We start from the raw sequence: 19,947 nt of genomic DNA, 5'->3' as shown, positions 1-19,947 counted from the left end.
TTTGTACATTTTGAGAAAATGCAGGCATACATGTTCAAATATTAATTACATACATGTGTGTAATTATGGAATGTGTAAATTATCTACCCATATATAATTATAATTATATAATTCTGTTCCTCAAGAGATTCTTTTTTTCTACAGAAAACATTTAGATTATACATATACACATATATATCTCTATATCACCTGTCTGTCTATAAAAAGAATATTAGAAGGAATAAGTTCATGTAATTATGGAGGCTGAGAAGTCCTGCAGTCTGCCATCCGCAAGCTGCAGACTCAGGAAAACCAGTGGTGTTATTCTAGTCTGAGTCTAAAGGCCTGAGAACCAGGAGCACTGATGGTGTAAGTCACAGTGGAAGAGTAGGAAAGGACCAATGTCCTAGCGCAAGTAGTTAGGCAGGGAGGGTGAATTCTCCTTTCCTCTACCTTTTTATTCAGGTCCTTAACAGATTGAATGAGGCCTACTACATTGAGGAGGGAAATCTGTTTAATCCAGGGACTCCCTGATAGTCACTCCCGGAAATAATTTTTAACCAATCTGGGCACTTCTGTGACTCAGTCAACACATCAAAATCACCATTGTAGCACTATATCTTCAGTTCCTATAGACCAAAATGATATGGTCAACTGTTAACTCTAAGATGTTTTTTCTCCATATTATGCACTAGTCAATTACTTATTATTTTATATAGTACTCTGTAGTAAATTTTTTATTTTTCATTTTCTCCATATTACTCTACTTGTATTACACTAGTCAATTATATATTATTTAATTTGATGATTAATATCATTATGATAAAAATATTATGTTCCAAGCCTCTTCTTTGATATGCTTTATCTCTATACCATATACATTTGACCCATAAACAGCATGCACTTGAACTGCATGGGTTCACTTTTTTCAATAGTAAATACTACAGTACTGTGCAGTCTGTGGTTGGTTGAACCCTTGAATGTGGAACTGTGAATACAGAGGAACCACATCTACAGAAGGCCAATTATAAGTTATATGTGAATTTTCTATGGTGCATAGGGTTGGTACTGCAACCCCCATGTCATTCAAAGGTCAACTGTAATTCTATTAGATGTTTGCTAGAACATTCATTATATTATGTGTTACAACTGGGATTCAAATTCATGTTTTGTGGACTAATTCATTTGGAATCAATTATAGGAAGAGCTAAGCATTTGAATAGTGTTTGTGTAGGAAAACCAGGAAAGTGATCTAGGTTAATCTTTCCCCAGTTTGTATGGTTAATTTGAAAATAAGATATACATTAAATGCATTGATGTAACAAGTTGCAGTAATATTATTTAACATTGGTATGTAAAATATGTATATAGGTTTAGTAAAATATTATAGAATATTAATCCATTTTACTTACCTTTCTAAACATCTTTTGCCATAGATCCATAAGAAATATATGGCTACTAAATTATATTTTAGTGCCAGTTATCTATGTGTATGTCCATTTTTATAGGGCTTACGTACAAAATTCTGAATTTGATATTTTATGTGGGTTTTTCTAAGCTGCTAAAATGAGAATAGGTAGTTAATTGAAAAGAAACAATTCTCAAAATAAGGAGTGTTATTAAGTCTTTGAAACAGTTGCATTCTATGTGTGAAGGTAGAAGAGACTATACTTTTTCTGTCAATACTAAAACTGAGAAATCTAATTTATAAATGCAGCTGAAATCTTAAAATGTCATATCATTTTGAAGCCACAGTGATCTCTCATCTCTATTGTATCAATAACTTTCTGACTGATTTCTTTGCCTTCGTATTTACAATCCTCTACCTGTAGTCACCCATACACATGACAGAGTAATCATGTCATTCTGGCAGTTCTCTGCCCTATACCTGCCAATATTTACTTGTCACATTCAGAATAAAACTCAAACACCTTACGATGATCCGCAGGACTCTACCTGCGCCAGCCCCTGGCCGCCATGCTCATCTCTTCCTCCACCCACCTTCTTTCTGTTCACTCTGCTGCAACCAGAGCTGCCTGTGCTAGTCTGTGAACATGCCTAGCTCAGTTCTGCTGTATGGACTTTGGACTTACCCCTTTGCCTGAGATCAACTTCTTTCAGGTGATCTCATTGTTCCCTCCCTCTATTCTCATTCTCACTCTAATTCCTATACTTCATACTCAGCTTAGCTAATATGTTGCATACTCAAAAAGCAGTCCATGACCACCCTGCACTAACACCATTCTCTCACCACCTCTACAGGCCTCTCTTTTCTTTCTTCCTAAATTACTTTAGAAATTTTTCTGAATTCTTTTTCTTCAAATAGAGTACTGCCTCGTGCATGTTTTTGTCTGTTTATAGTTACCTCCTACCAGGCTATCTTCTACTAGAATGTAAGTTTCACGTGGACACAGACTTTGTCTTAGTCAACATTGTATCCCAGCATCTCAAATTATTCCTGGTACATGCTAGATTAATTTTCCTTTAATTAATTAAAGTCAGCATCTCATTTCCAACATGCAAAATAATTGTACTGTAACACGCATTCATTTTCTTTTACAATTATAAGTTCTATTTTTAAGTTCTTCTTTTTACAGTATTTTTTTTTAATTCACCAATCAGCAACGATTAAGCTTACTACACGGAGCCCTGTGTGGAAGCTCTATTGTATAATGAGGAATGAGATCAAGATTATTTTAAAAACAGTGCAAACTATTTGGATGCTAATACATGCATAGAGCCTCTTCACATGGATATCTAAAACTAAAATAAAGCAGGAAAGGGAGAAAGAAAATATGTCATAGTATATATAAAATTAAATTAAAAGATAATTTATAGGTAATATCTTTTAACCTGAAATAAATAATTCTTATTAATGGTTTATATAACCTGAATACATGACAATAAAAATTATGTCTGTAAATTTGTTTTAATGTTTTAAAAATTTTTTGCCATGATAGAATGACTAGTTGGACATATGCATAAATTAATATATTTGAGCATTAGATTAAAATTTGACTGTTAGTGATTATATCTAGAATAAAAGGAATTCTCCTTGCAAATAAATTTCATAATTTTTGGTCAAGAATATTTAAAATGATCAATAGAACCATCAATAGGGGAAAGAAAAAATGAAAATGTCCATACCTGAATGTGCTACCTAATGATGTGGTCACATAGCTCTATGTAGACGTATGTTGTAGATGCATCACTCTTAATATATGGTCACATATCTGTAGTCTCTGATGCTTTTATATGGTTGCAATTAAAGCAGTTATAAGCTCTTTCAAAATACATTCCAATGTATAATTCCTCAGAAGTTAATCCAGTTTCTCATAGTGGTTATCACTTTTACCTATGCAGTGTTCATATACACACATATATTCATGTAGAGTATCATCTATTCAAACTTGAAAAATATATTTTACACTTAATTTTTTTATCCTTTAAGAGTCTTAATCAAGTGGCCTGCAATTATTCTCAGATTACTTAGAATTGTTCTTGGTTAATATGCAAAAGTCTATAAAGTTGAATACTCAGAACCATTAAATTCATCCTGCCCCACAATTTCAGCTTTTTCAGACCTCTTTAATGCCTTAAATAGTACCACCAGAAAGCTCCTACTTGACTTAAGGCATTGCTTCTCTGGAAGCCTTCTATACACACTGTAGTGTAATAATTACAAACCATTTCAGATCTCTTGATATCCTTGAATTAAATCCACCCCTGTTAGCTTCTAGCTATACAGCTTTTGACACATTACTTGACATCTTTTAAGTCTCAGTTTCCTGTCAGTGAATGCAAATATTAACTTTATTAGCCTCATAGGTTGTGGTAGGGATTAAGTAGACAATTTATGCAAGGTACTAAGCCTTGTAGCTGGAACATAACAGTCAATAAATATTAGCTAATCTTTAAATGTAAATGCCCTTAGAAGGATGTTAAGATAAGATTAAGAAAAACCATAATTAAAAAAATACCTTCCCCCCATTACTCCATTACAATATTTTTTAAAAACGTTGAGTGGCTTTGTCTCTTATGGACAGATATGATGAGAGCAGGATTGTTGAGGATGGGACTCCTCATTCAAGCTCATATGAAACTTCCATCTAAAATGGGGTCTCAGGTTCCAGCAAATAAATCCACATTTCAGCCAGCAAGACAACTGAAAAGAATAATGCCACCTCCCCTGCCAGCTCACCAAAGACACAGCACAGAAGTTAAGCGTGCCATTTCTACTTGTACTGTATTGGCCAGAACATAATCACAGGGCTACACCCCACTTCCAGGAAAGCTAAGAAATGTTGTAAGGGGAGAAGTGAGCCATATTTCCTTATCAGGAGTCAACTGATTAAATTATGAGGCTAGTATCTGGAATATGTGGTCCTTTGCTCTGCTCTCCATGACTTACCTGAACTCATCTATTACAATTCTAGCCCTTGCTTACTCTGTTGTATTCCCTCACAGTCTTCCTTTATAATTCATAAACATGTCAGACATGCTGCTGCCTTAGGGCGCTTTGTAATTGATGTTTCTATTACCTAGATTTTTCTTACTCCAGGTGTCTACATGGTTCACTCCTTTAACCCATTCAGGACCTCATCCAAATGTTACCTGCTTAGTCGTGCCTTCCCTGGATACCTTAATTAAAATTGAAACAACATACCCATCCTCCATACTTCTACTGTATGCTTAAGTTTTTGATCTCCCAAACCAATCATACTAGCAATACTACACATAACACTCATTCAATATTTACTATATAGCAGACACTATTCTAACTGCTTTACAAGTCCTCATGACTATCCCTTTGAGATAAGTCCTATTGTGATGTCTTTTTAAAAATTTCCATGATAACTGAATCTCAGAGTGGGTAAGAAAACTGGTCAAGGTCTCATAACTCAGAAGTTGTAGAGCTGGATTAAATACAGCAGTCTGATCACAGAGTAAGTGCCTGCTATAACTGCTACAGTATTCTTCCTCAGCATGAACACTATACTCTTAATGCAAACAATGATTTTCTGTTTCTAGAATATATGCCTCCTCCCAAATTTTGTTGTTCATTGCTGAAATCTTACTCTCTGAAAGCAAATCTAAATCATAGTAAATCCACTCTGTCCCATAGGGCATGTGTCAGCTACTTGAAATATATCTAGTCCAGATTAAGATGTGCTGTTAGTGTAAAATGCCTATCAGATTTCTGAGTAGTAAAATAAATAACCTAAAATATTTCATTAATTTTTGTACTGAATACATAGTGAAATGATAATATTTCATGTTAAAAATGTACAATCAAGATTAATTTCACTTTCTGAAAAACATTTTAAAAATGGCTACTAGAAAATTAAAAATCACCTATGTGATTCACATCAGTGTCATTTCTCTTGGATAGTGCTGTAGAAGAAGATCGAAAACTAACTGTGGAATTAATGAACAAGCTATTTTTTCCCAAGCAAATTGTTGAAAAATGGTCTGGTTGCTTAAAATTGAGACATACCATTGGGAAAAATGGTGTAAAGATATATAGATAGTAAGTGCTGAAGCCAGATTTGAACTCTATTACGTATAACTTCAGAACCGATGCTCATTAACTTCTTTGAGTTACCACTCCATTGTAGTAATTTTACTTACACAATTCACAGGAAGTAAAATTTGGCTCTAGAATATGACTAGTACATGCTATTAATTTCAGTTCTGTTTGTTTAATTAAGATATAATCAACATATACAATATAACATTGTATAAATTTAAGGTGTGCAATGTGTAATTTATATATTACAATATGATTATCACCATAACATTAGCTAACAACTCTCCCAGGTCACATAATTATCATTTCTTTTTTGTGAAATGATCTTTAATTTAAGATCTAGTTGCTTAGCAACTTTCAAGTATATAACACAATATTGTTGACTATAATCACAATGCTGTGCATTAGATTTCTAGAACTTAATCATCTTCTAACTACACATTTGTGTCCTTTGACCAACATCTCCCTAGTTCCTCCACCCCTCATAACCACCATTCTACTCAATGTTTCTATGAGTTTGCTTTTTTTAGATTCCACATGTAAATGATATCATATAGCATTTGTCTTTCTCTGTCTGACTTATCTCACTTAGCATTAATGCCCTCAAGATACAAAGGTACATCCATATTACTGCCAATGGCAGGATTCCTTCTTTCTCATGGCTGAACTACACACACACACACACACACACACACACACACACACACATATATACATATATGAGACACATTTTCTTTGTCCATTCATCTGTTGATGGACACTTAGGTTGTTTCCATATTTTGGTTTTGTGAACAATGCTGCAGTTAACATGGGAGTACAGATACCTTTTTGATATTCTATTTTCATTTCCTTTGGATATACACCCAGAAGTGGAATTCCTATATCATACTGTAGTTCTATTTTCGTTTTTTGAGAGTTCTACTTTTGTTTTTGCTTACTGTTTTCCATAGTGTCCAATCCAATTTACATTCTCACCAACAGTGCACAAGGGTTCCTTCTTCTCCACATCCTCCCCAATGCTTGTTATCTCTTATCTTCTTGATGATAGCCATTCTAACAGGTGTGAGATGATATTTCATTGTTGTTATGATTTGCATTTCCCTGATGATTAGTGATGCTAAGTATCTTTTCACGTATCTGTTGGATATTTGAATGTCTCTTTGGAAAAAAATGTCTCTTCAGTTTCTCTGCCCAGTTTTTAATTGGATTTTGTTGTTGTTATTGAGTTGTATGAGTTTTTTAAAAAATATATTTTAGATATTAATCCCTTATCCAATACATGGCTTGCAAATATTTTTCCCATTTCATACTTTGCCTTTACATTTTGTTGATTGTTTCTTGGACTACAAGAAGCTTTTTAATTTGTTGTATTCCTGCTAGTTGTTTTTTGCTTTTTTTGCTTATACTTTTGGTGTAATATCAAAATAATTGTTGTCAAGACCAATGTCAAGGTTTTTCCCTACTGTTTTCTTCCAGGAGTTTCATGGTTTCAGATCTTATGTTAAATCTTTCATCCATTTTGAGTTATTTTTTGTGAGTAGTTTAAGATAGGGGTTCAATTTCTGCATACAGTTATCCAATTTCTCCAACACCATTTGTTGAAACTATGCTTTTCCTATTAAATATTCTTGACTCCCTTACCTAATATTAGTTGATATTATGTGTTTCTGGGTATTCTACTCTGTTCCATTGGTCTGTGTGTCTATTTTCATGCCAATACTATATTATTTTAATTACTGTAGCTTTATAGTATAGTTTGAAATCAGGAAATGTGATGCCTCCAACACTGATCTTCTTTCTCAGATTGCTTTGAATATTTGGGGCCTTTTGTGGTTCCATACAAATTTTGGATCACTTTTTCTGTTTCTGTGAAATAGTGCCATTGGACCTTTGATAGAGATAGCATTGAATCTATAGATGACTTTGGATACTATGGGCATTTTAACAATATTAATTCTTCTAATTCATGAACATGAGCTATCTTTCCATTTGTGTCTTCTTCAATTTTTCATTAAAGTCTTATACAGAAAGAGTGTACAGATCTTTCACTTTCTTGGTTAGATTTATTCTGAAGCATTTTATTATTTGATGCTATTGTGAATGGGCTTGCTTTCTGTACTTCTTTTTCAGATTTTTTTTTTTTTTTTTTTTAGAAACACAACTGATTTCTGTATGTTGATTTTATATTCTTGGACTTACAGAATTCATTGACTAGGTCCAACAGTTTTTTGGTTGAGAATAGCGGTAAAATAAATGCCCATGTTAGAGAAATTGAATGTAATTAGTCTATAAGGAGCTGGTATAAGCAACATAAGGGAAATAATTTTTAAAATCCTATTGAGCTATCTTTATCTTGTACATGTATGAGATTTAAAAAACAATTATTCCTAGATATTTACAGATTTAATTTCTGTATTAGAAATGCTCTCTATAACCAGCATTAGGTTTCAAGACAGGTTGACAAAAACACTGAGAGAGAGTATTAGAGAAAGTTTGCCTGAGACAGGTGTGGTATGCTTTGGTTTCACGATGGTGCTAATATCAAAATGCTATTTCCATCCCAAGTATACCTCAGGCTCCATAGCCAATGTTATTTTCAAAGAAGCTTCAGGCTAGTTTCTTTCTGTCTTTTTTGAGGCACAAAGAACTCTTTCAATATGTACTTTGTAAGTTTAAAATATATGTGTAATGTTTATTGAATAATTAGCTCATTTGGAAAGTAGTTACTTGAAATAGCATAATCATTGGCTATAATTTAGAGTTCTTTTTATTGATTCATTGTTTAAATATTACTTTTTAAGGTAGGAGCATTCAAAGCAATTTTGCTTCTTTTCCTTAGTTGTATACTGTAAATGATATTTTAAGTTTCATTAAGATTTTACTTAGTGTAGCCTTGTACCCATTTTCCGTGTTCAACCCAATTGACAAAGCTATGAAATTGCACCCCATGCAAATATTCCAGTCTTTTATATTGTACTTTGGTGACAGTATCTAAGACACAATTATTAATAATTTGAAGTTTACATTTTCCCAATAATTTAAGGATAATGTATATCGATAGCCATAGTAGTCACAGGGAACTTTTGAGTTATTGAAATGGAAGTTCTTTTTATTGATAAATAATAACAGATAATTTACATATTTTATCCATTACCTTATGTATAAATAAAAAATTTCAAAAATACTTTAACTAGCTAATATTAACTGATAATTAAATTACTATATATTTTCAGTACCGTGCTGGTTGCACTTTGAAATGAATTTTTTTTAAAGCTTCCATCATGACTTTTACTCCTGGGGAGGAAAGTACTAGATTTTTTGACTATCCAACTACTCTGTAACAGGAAGCCAGACCATATCTCATTGAATTTTTGAACAGCACTTGTAGGTGGGAATTTTTACCCTCATTAAAAAAATAAAGGAAATTAATGCTGAAAGGGGTTAAGTATCTTAGTCAAATGTAAGCCTGTAATTGGTGAATAACAAAAATAATAAGCACAACTTACATTTGCTGAACATTAACTGTAGTGCCAGATATACTCCTAGGTGGTTTACATCTGTTATCTTATAACAAAAGTTTTGAATTTTATTCTATTATCATTACCAGTTGAGACATAAAGAAACTAAAGGGCAAAAAGGTAGAGTAACTTGCCCAAGGAAACATGTCAGAGCCAGGGTTACAACTTAAGACTATGTGGACCAAAGCTTGTGCTTTTAATTGACTATGATTTGTCATTGCTAGTATAAAAAGAACTATGGCTTCCAAGATTCACACTCTGTTAGGCCTTTTCTTATTTTGAACCTGGCCTGATCCTATTATTCAATTTATCCAGTAGAATGTGATGGAAGTGATGGTGTGTCAGGTGTGAGTCCGGGTCTAAAAAGGTCTGGCAGCTTCCACTTTTGTGCTTTTGTGAACCTTGAGATTCCATATAAAAAAATCTAGCTACCCTGTGGGAAACCTGTGGAAAGACAACTTGGACAGGCCAGAGGGAGAGGAAGAATCCTGAAAGTAAATGGAGAGTGAAGAAGATCTAGCTGTTAGGATAAAGCTGTTATTTACCAGGAAAGTGCTATTTGGCTGACCCTCTTTAAGCAGTGTAATAAAATATTTTAGCCCTTGCTACAATTTCACAAAGTAGATTTAATCCTGCTCTTAGAAATGTGGACTCTGGGAGGATAGGAGACTTGCCTAAATTCCTTTAGCAAGTTAGTTGCAGGACCTGATTTTGAACTCAAGTCTTCATGTAGACCTAAGACTAGGTTAGGTCAAAAGTAAATCTCCTAACTTCATATAATGTAGAAAAACTGAAATTCTAAGTTAGGAAAATTAACATGAGGCCTTGATTAGACATGAGAAACTATGAAAATATGACTGTTAATTTAGAGTATGTTAGCTATAGGTGTGAGAGTCAGTGGGTTGCTTAGTAACCTAATAAGAAATATAAGAATATCTGAATAACAACAGTAAAAATGAGCTTCCTATTTTCACAATATGGGAAGAATCCTTGACAACACAGGAGGCTTTAAATCAAACAGATTATAAAATGCATCATCTTTGAATACAAACAATCGAAATTATGGTTACAAAACACCACTAGAGTTCAAGAGAGTGTATTTGTGCATGAAAATTCATAAACTTTGTCTTCACTATTGCACTGAGTTGATTGACCAACCACTCACTCATTGATTCAATAAGCAGCTATTGAACATTTAATATGTATAAGCCATGAGGCTGGTTGATATGGATACAACATATCCATATGTTGGTTATGTTTGGAATCCATACACACGGAAGTATGGTGAAGTACACATATCCTATGTATGTGAATGGGATAGGCATATTTCGAGACCACAGAGCGTTTATAGTCAGATAGAGGCCCAGAAACAAAAAGCATAAATGCATAAAGAAATAAAAATAAAACTGCTAGTTGTATAATCAAAGGAACAATAAGTAATAAGATGAAGACTAATGCAGTAAAACACTGTATACTTAATGTCTTTGGAGGCTTCCCTGAGTAGGTGATTAATCTGAGGTCTGGACACAGAGGCTGAGAAGGAGTGAGCTATATGAGGCTTCAGGTAAGGTAAAAGCTCTGAGGCAGGATAGAGGTTAGTGTGTTTGAGGACCTAGAAAGCACAAGGTGAGTGAAGATTTGTGAGCTACAGAAAGGAATATTGAGTGAGGTTAAAGGAATATTCAAGGGTAATGTAGGTCAAACATAGGAATTCAGATGCTGTCATAAGTGTAATGGAAGTTTCTAAAAGGTTTTAAGTAGCAAGGGGTCCAATTTACATTAGAAAAAGAAAATACTCAAGGTATTCAACAGGGAGTGGACCAGGTGGGAGGAGGAGAAGTGGAGAGTCAAGTTAGGGGGATATGATGAGAAATCTGATTTGTGTATCTGTTACTGATAGAGAAAAGCAGGCAAAAGCACTGTCAAAAAATGACCAGAATATGGTATTATTTTTAATCAAATCTAAATATTTACAGTATAAAATAAATACTATAAAATAAAATAATCATTCCAATTAGAAAGTCTGTTAATTCAAATTTTAAAAATCAATTTATATATATTTCTGGGTTACTCATTTACCCATTTCTTGCAGTACACAAGGGAGTGCAATCACTGAAGCACAATATTCTCTGTATATGTTTTTATTTCTTTCCACAGTCTTTAACCATCCTCCACTATTATAAATGATACTAGAGCCATTGCATCAGAAATGTGGAAATAATGCCAGTTAGAAATTGCACTGTGAAATATAAAGATTTTTAAAAACTTACTTAGCTTGTAAACGTCTCCTTACATGCTAAATAATAGTCTTATCTTGGGATTAAATCATTCGATGTAATTGGAACATTTTATACCCTTTGTTAAAATTCTAGAACTGTGGAATATTAGCCTTTTATCATTTAAAAACATTATCTATACTATGTTTTGCTCTACTATTTCTATGATCCTTATTTACTTTATGGGTTAGGATTGTCCATGATCAATTTTCCTCCTTAATATAATCCTTTTTTTATTCTAAGAAACAGGTTTTAGAAACCAGGCAGTGCTCCCCGTTTATTATTCTCATCACAATGGAGGTGGTGGAATGCCTTTTTATTATCATCAGAGGCCCAGGTGAGTCTGTTGAATGTGCATGGTAGGGACAATCTTTGCCTGATGAAATGCTTCAGTTTCCAGTTAGTGAAATTTTGTTCAATCAATATAAAGTGCTGAGGTGACATATCCTGCCTTAAATTGTGCAGGGCATTTTTAAGAAGCTGACTACAATACTCAATGTCAAAGTACTACAGTGATGTATTTAAGTTTATAAATGCTTTACCAACTTTAAGTGCTATAAATTTACCTTTTGTGAGTGATAATTATAAGTTAGATTTTACAGAAGTTTGGCAGAGTTATACATTCTTCCAGCAAAGATTGAGTTCTATTTTATTAATTGTGTATTTTAGTGGATTCTTTTCAGAGCTTTCTAACAATACAGCAGTATAAATCAAGTAACTCTCTTTTTCCTACATGTAAACATATGACGGTTTGATTGTATTATCAAAATTGTTTATATTTTTATAAGAGAAGCCAAGGCAGAGTATTGGAGATGTCATATTAGTGGGAAAATATTACAAGTAAAGGAAAATTAGACAATAAAAAAACACTTCTGTTAAGTAAATCCAAAAGTAGGAAGACCATCTTTAAAATGTATAAACCAAGCAGCATTTACTTTAAGTCTGCTGATTATACCAAGAGTATTTTAATTATATGCCAAAATACACATGATAAGACAGGAAAGGAAGGTGGAAAGGAGGAAAAAGAGAGAAAGAAATGACATTATTTGTGTTGACGCTACATCTGAAAAAAGGAATTAATACAAATATTTTGTTCCATTAATGGGGAATTAAGTCTAAATCCTAAAGCAATTATAATTGAAGGCCTAGTAGGCCAGTGGGAAAGTATTTTAAATTCTGGCAACAGTATCTTTAGAATAAAACTTGATGATGTTTGTTTTACAAACTGCTATTCCTTTTCCCCCAACAATGTTGGCTTTGCGATTGTCACATCTTCAACTGTCACATTCTCCCATAGGAAAGGGAGTTTAGAGTGTTATAGGGAACAGCTGTCCAAGCTAGCTTTGAGCTCTCTTTGGGAAAAAAAGAGTCTCTAAATTGCTTTACTCTTTCTGCTAGGGTACTGTGGTAAACTTAACTAAACTATAACGTCATGACTAGAGGCAATAATTCCATTGTTTGGGAAAAAAATGAGCCCAATCAATCATAAGCTTTTCTCTTAATTTCCCTTGTATTGAATCTGAGTTCTCAAATCTGAGACTAAAATTTTTGCTGAATTTCCTATTTAAGAAAAAAAAAAGATATGCTAAGAAACATAAATGATTTTTCAGAATTCTAGTTTCTCATGTATTTCAATTTACCTGGGAAGAAATATAAATTTCTTACAATGTGTTTATCTGCATACCTCATTTGTTTTTAAAGCAGGATTGGGACTTCCCTGGCAGTCCAGTGGTTAAGACTCTGTGCTTCCACTGCAGGGGCCATGGGTTTGATTCCTGGTCAGGGAACTAGGATCCTGCATGCTGTGCAGTGAGGCCAAAAAGTGGCATCGCCATTTTGGCACCAAGACCTGGCCTTACCCAACAGCATACAAGCTCCAGTACTGGAATTCCTCAGGCCAAACAACCAGCAAGATACGAACACAGCCCCATCCATCAGCAGATAGGCTTCCTAAAGCTATACGGAGACAACAGCCACTTTTAAACATGCCCCTGGACATAATCTTGCCCACTAGAGGGACAAGACCCAGCTCCAACCACCAGTGGGGCAGGCACCAGTCCCTCCCATAAGGAAGCCTGCACAAGTCCCTGAACCAACCTCACCCACCAGGGGGTAGACACCAGAATCGAGAGGAACTACAACGCTGCAGCCTGCAGAAAAGAGACCACAAACACAGAAAGTTAGACAAAATGAGATGGCAGAGAAATATGTTTCAGACAAAGGAACAAGATAACAACCCACAATAACTACTAAATGAAGTAGAGATAGACAATCTACCTGAAAAAGAATTTAGAGTAATGAGAGTAAAGATGGTCCAAGATCTCAGAAAAACAATGGAGTCATAGACCAAGAGGATACAAGAAATGTTTAACAGAGCTAGAAGATTTAAAGAACAGAGATGAATAATACAATAACTGAAATTAAAAATATACAAGAAGGAATAAATAGCAGAATAAATGAGGCAGAAGAACAAATAAGTGAGCTGGAAGACAGTGGTGGAAATCACTTCAGTGGAACAGAATAAAGAAAAAAGAATGACAGTCTCAGAGACCTCTGGGACAACATTAAACGCACCAACATCCACATTATAGTGGTCCCAGAAGGAAAGGAGGAAAGGGCTTGAGAAAATATTTAAAGAGATTATAGCTGAAAACTTCCCTAACATGAGGAAGGAAATAGTCACCCAAGTACAGGAAGCACAGAGAGTCCCATGCACAATAAACTCAAGGAGGAACATGCAGAGACACATATTAATCAAACTGATAAAAATAAAAAACAAAGAAAAAACATTAAAAGCAACAAGGGAAAAGCAACAATTAATATACAAGAGAATCCCCATAATGTTATCAGCTGATTTTTCAGAGAAACTCTGCAGGCCAGAAGGGAGTGGCATGATATATTTAAAGAGATGAAAGGGAAAAACCTACAACAAAGAATACCCAGCAAAGCTCTCATACAGATTTGACAAAGAAATCAAAAGCTTTACAGACAAGGAAAAGCTAAGAGAATTCAGCTCTGTGAAACCAACTTTACAACAAATCCTAAAGGAAATTCTCTAGGGGAAAAAGAAAAGACCACAACTAGAAACAAGAAAATTACAAATGGGAAAGCTCACCAGTAAAGAAAAACATACAGTAAAGGTAGGTAATCATCCACACACAAATATGATATCAAAAACAGCAATCGTGAGGAGAGCACAAATGCAGGATATTGGAAATGAAGAGACCAGCAACTTAAAACAAACGTGTGTGTGTGTGTATAGACTGCTGTATCAAAACCTCATGGGAACAACAAACCAAAAAATCTACAATAGATACACACACAAAAAAGAAAAAGGAATCCAAACACAGCACTAAAGCTAGTCATCAAATCACAAGAGAAGTGAACAAAAAGGGAAAGGAATAAAAAAGACCTACAAAAACAAATCTAAACCAATGAACAAAATGGCAATGAGGACATACATATTGATAATTACCTTAAATGTAAATGGATTAAATGCTCCAACCAAAAGACACAGACTGGCTGAATGGATATAAAAACAAGAACCATATATATGCTGTCTACAAGAGACCCACTTCAGACCTAGGGACACATACAGAATGAAAGTGAGGGGATGGAAAAAGATATTCCATGCAAATGGAAATCAAAAGAAAGCTGGAGTAGCAATTCTCATATTAGACAAAATAGACTTTAAAATACTGTTACAAATGGAAATAAAAAGAAAAACTGCAGTAGGAATACTCATATCAGACAAAATAGACTTTAAAATAAAGACTATTACAAGAGACAAGGAAGGAAACTACAAAATGATCAAAGGATCAATCCAAGAAGAAGATACAACAATTGTAAATATTTATGCACCCAGGGACTTGCCTGGTGGTGCAGTGGTCAAGAATCCACCTGCCAATGCAGGGGACATAGGTTTGAGCCCTAGTCTGTGAAGATCCCACATGCCGAGGAGCAGCTAAGCCCATGCGCCACAACTACTGAGCCTGCACTCTAGGGCCCAAGAGCCACAACTACTGAAGCCTGCTCACCTAGAGCCCGTGCTCCGCAACAAGAGAAGCCACTGCAGTGAGAAGCCCACACACCACAATGAAGACCCAATGCAGCCAAAAATAAGTTAATTAATTAATTAATTAAAAAATATTTATGCACCCAACATAGGAGCACCTCAATATATAAGGCAAGTACTAACAGCCATAAAAGGAGAAATCAACAGTAACACAATAATAGTGGGAGATTTTAACACCCCATTCTCATCAATGGACAGATCATCCAGACAGAAAACCAAAAAGGAAACACTGAACTTAACACACTAGACTAGAAAGACTTTATAGCTATATATAACATTCCACCCCAAAACAGCAAAATACACATTATTTTCAAGTACACATGGAAAATTCTTCAGGCTAGATCACATGCTAGGCCACAAAACAAGCCTCAATAAATTTAAGAAGATTCAATTCATATCAAGCATCATTTCCAATCACAACACTATGAAACTAGAAATTAACTACAAGAAAAAAACTGTAAAAAACACACATGTAGAGACTAAACAAACTGCTACTGAACAACCAATGGGTCACTGAAGAAATCAAAGAGGAAAAAAAACACCTGGAGACAAATGAAAATGGAAACACAATTCAAAATCTATGGAAAGCAGCCAAAGCAGTTCTAAGAAAGAGGGAACCCTATAACAATATAAGCTTAATTCAGGAAACAACAAAAAGCTCAAATAAACAACCTAACCTTACACTTAAACCAACAAGAGAAAGATGAAAAAACAAAACCTAAAGTTAGTAGAAGAAAAGAAATCATAAACATCAGAGGAGAAATAAATGAAATAGAGACAAAGAAAACAATACACAAGATCAATGAAACTAAAAGCTGATTCTTTGAGAAGGTAAATAAAATTGATAAACTTTAGCCAGTCTCATCAAGAAAAAGTGGGAGAGGGCTCAAATCAATAAAATTAGAAATGAAAAAGGAAAAGTTACAAATGACAGAAATACAAAGGATCAGAAGAGATTACTACAAACAACTACATGCCAATAAAATGGAGAACCTAGAAGAAAGGGAGAAATTCTTAGAAAGGTACAACCTTTCTGAGACTGAACCAGGAAGAAACAGAAAATATGAACAGACAAATCACAAGTACTGAAATTAAAACTGTGATTAAAAATCTTCCAACGAACAAAAGTCCAGGACCAGAAGCCTTCACAGGCAAATTCTATCAACATTTAGAGAAAAGTTAACATCTTCCTGAAGCTCTTCCAAAAAACTGCTGAGGAGGAACACTCCCTAGTTCATTCTTTGAGGCCACAATCACCTTGATACCAAAACTAAACAAAGATACCACACAAAAAAAGAAAATTACAGGCCAATATCACTGATGAACATATGCTCAATAATAATCAACAAAATACTAGCAAACCAAATCCAATAATACATTAAAAGGATCATACACCATGATATGGTGGGATTTATGCCAGGGATGCAAGGATTTTTCAGTATCCACAAATCAATTAATGTGATACACCACATTAACAAACTGAACATTAAAAACCATATGATCATCTCAGTAGATGCAGAAAAAGCTTTTGACAAAATTCAAAACCCATTTATGATAAAAACTCTCCAGAAAGTGGGCATAGAAGGAACTTACCTCAACATAGTAAAGGCCATGTATATAACAAACACACAGCTAACATCATTCTCAACGCTGAAAAGCTTAAAGCATTCCCTCTAAGATCAGAAACAAGACAAGGATGTCTAGTGTCACCACTTTTATTCAATGTAGTTTTGGAAGTCCTAACCATGGCAATCAGAGAAGAAAAAGAAATAAAAGTAATCCAAATTGGAAAAGAAGTAAAACTGTCACCATTTGCAGATGACATGATACAATACATAGAAAATCCTAGAGTTGCTACCAGAAAACTACTAGAGCTAATCAATGAATTTGTTAAAGTAGCAGGGTACAACATTAATATACAGAAATCTCTTACATTCCTATACACTAAGATAAGAAAGAGAATTAAGGAAACAATCACATTTACCATCATATCAAAAAGAATAAAATACCCAGTAATAAACCTACCTAAGGAGGCAAAAGACCTATAATCTGAAGATGGTATCAGACCTGTATCAGATGCTGATGAAAGAAATCGAAGATGACAAAAACAGATGGAGAGATATACCATATTCTTGGATTGGAAGAATCAATATTGTCAAAATCACTATACTACCCAAGGCAATCTACAGATTCAGTGCAATCCCTATCAAATAACCAATGGCATTTTTCACAGAATTAGGACAAAAAAATCTTAAAATTTGTATAGAAACACAAAAGACCTCAAATAGCCAAAGCAATCCTGAGAAAGAAAAACTGAGCTGGAGGAATCAGGCTCCCTGACCTCAGGCTGTACTACAGAGCATCAAAACAGTATGGTACTGGTGCAAAAACAGAAATGTAGATCAATGGAACAGGACAGAAAGCCCAGAAATAAACCTATGCACCTATGGTCAATTAATCTAATGCAAAGGAGGGAAGAATATACAATGAAGGAAAGACAGTCGCTTCAATAAGTGGTGCTGGGAAAACTGGACAGCTACATGTAAAAGATTGAAATTAGAACACTCCCTAACACCATACACAAAAACTCAAAATGGATCAAAGATCTAAATCTTTGATTTAGACACTGTAAAACTCTTTGAGGAAAACATAAGCAGAACACTCTTTGACATAAATCGCTGGAAAATCTTTTTTGGTCCACCTCCTAGAGTAATGAAAATAAAAACAAAAACAAACAAATGGGACCTAATTAAACATAAAAGCTTTTGTGCAGCAAAGGAAACCATAAACATAACAAAATTATAAAACTCAGAATGGGAGAAAATATTTGCAAATGAATCAACCAACAAGGGATTAATCTCCAAAATACACAAACAGCTCATGCAGCTCTGTCAAGAAAGCAAACAACCCAATCAAAAAATGGGCAAAATATCTAAACAGACATTTCTCCAAAGAAGACATACACATGGCCAAAAAGCACAGGAAAATATGCTCAACATCACTAATTATCAGAGAGATGCAAATCAAAACTACAATGAGATATCACTCACACCGGTCAGAATGGCCATCATCAAAAAGTCTAGAAACAATAAATGCTGGAGAGGGTGTGGAAAAAAGGGAACCCTCCTACACTGTTGTTGCGAATATAAATTGGTACAACCACTATGGAGAATAGTATGGAGGTTCCTTAATAAACTAAAAAATAGAACTACCATATGATCCAGCAATCTCACTTCTGGGCATATATCTGGAGAAAATCATAATTCTTAGAGATACATGCACCCCAGTGTTCATTGCAGCACTGTTTACAATAGCCAAGACATGGAAGCTACCTAAATGTCCCTGACAGAGGAATGGATAAAGAAGAAGTGGTACATATATACAACAGAATATTACTCAGCCAAAAAAATAATGAAATAATGCCATTTGCAGCTACATAGATGGACCTAGAGATTATCATACTAAATGAAGTAAGTCAGACAAGGAAAGACAAATATCATATGATATCACTCATATGTAGAATCTAATTTAAAAAATGATACAAATGAACTTATTTACAAAACAGAAAGAGACTCAGAGATTTTGAAAAGACACTTAGGGTTACCAAAGGGGAAACATGGAGGGGAGGGATAAATTAGGAGCTTGTGATTAACATACATGCACTACTATACATAAAATATATAACCACCAAGGACCTACTGTATAGCACAGGGAACTTTACTCAATATTCTATAATAACCTATATGGGAAAAAATCTGAAAAAGAATGAATATATGTATATGCATAACTGAATCACTATGCTGTATACCTCAAACTAACAAAACATTGTAAATCAACTATACTCCAATAAAATTAAAATAAAATAAAATATGAATCTAATCACACCACCCACTAAGTTTAAAGAAATTAATTAATTAATTAATCCTATTAACTTATCTGACCTTTGAGCACTTAAAAATAGTCTTATTTGGCTCCACTTCTGAATATTATAAAGTTAAATCCATGTACCATTATTAGGGTTTTTTAGCATTCACAATCCCATTTTCTCATAGCAAATATCTCATTGGAAGTAGGCTTTCAAAACAACTTTGGAAACACAACTGTTTCTAGCTTTCATTGTTTATAATTTATGACTCTTTGCATCAGAGATATTTGACTTCCTTGGTTATAATTTAAAAGAGCTGGGGAAAGGGTGTTACTGGTTTCAAATGAGCCAGGAAACCCCCATCTCTAGGCAAGTCAACAATGTCTAGTTGTAGCTGCAGCCAAATGTGAACAAAATGGTCAGAAGAGGTGTAGTCCCCCAGAGAAGGAAATACCACTGGGCAGTTACTTTATCTTTCTTGATCAGCTGGGACTTTTATAAATCCCAAATGACAGAAAAGTCAACAAAAACTTAAGAAAACTAGTGGGGGGAGGGGCAGTATGTGGGGGAGAGAGATCTATGGACCTATAAAACCACAAAGTCCATGGGTATATAGCCTAGGCTTTGATACAACTTGATTCAAGGTTCAAATAATGTTCATGTAGCCCTATAACTGTACATCAATCAGGTTATCTTACTTCTGT

General features: G+C 34.3%; 1 protein-coding gene across 1 annotated transcript in view; it reads right to left on the bottom strand.

The window, feature by feature from the left end:
• The window catches only part of BRINP3 (BMP/retinoic acid inducible neural specific 3), a 683,233-nt gene extending 667,986 nt beyond the window's left edge, over positions 1–15,247 (bottom strand). Inside the window, exon 1 of the mRNA XM_082394505.1 lies at positions 15,065–15,247. The gene's annotated coding sequence lies outside the window, so the exon portion shown is untranslated. The remainder of the gene's footprint in view (positions 1–15,064) is intronic.
• Between the last annotated feature and the right edge of the window lie 4,700 nt (positions 15,248–19,947).

This window comes from Balaenoptera borealis (assembly GCF_965194805.1).
Source record: "Balaenoptera borealis genome assembly, chromosome: 1".
Lineage (NCBI taxonomy): Eukaryota > Metazoa > Chordata > Mammalia > Artiodactyla > Balaenopteridae > Balaenoptera > Balaenoptera borealis.
Note: the sequence above shows the minus strand (reverse complement) of the source record. Positions and strands in the feature narration are given on the sequence as shown.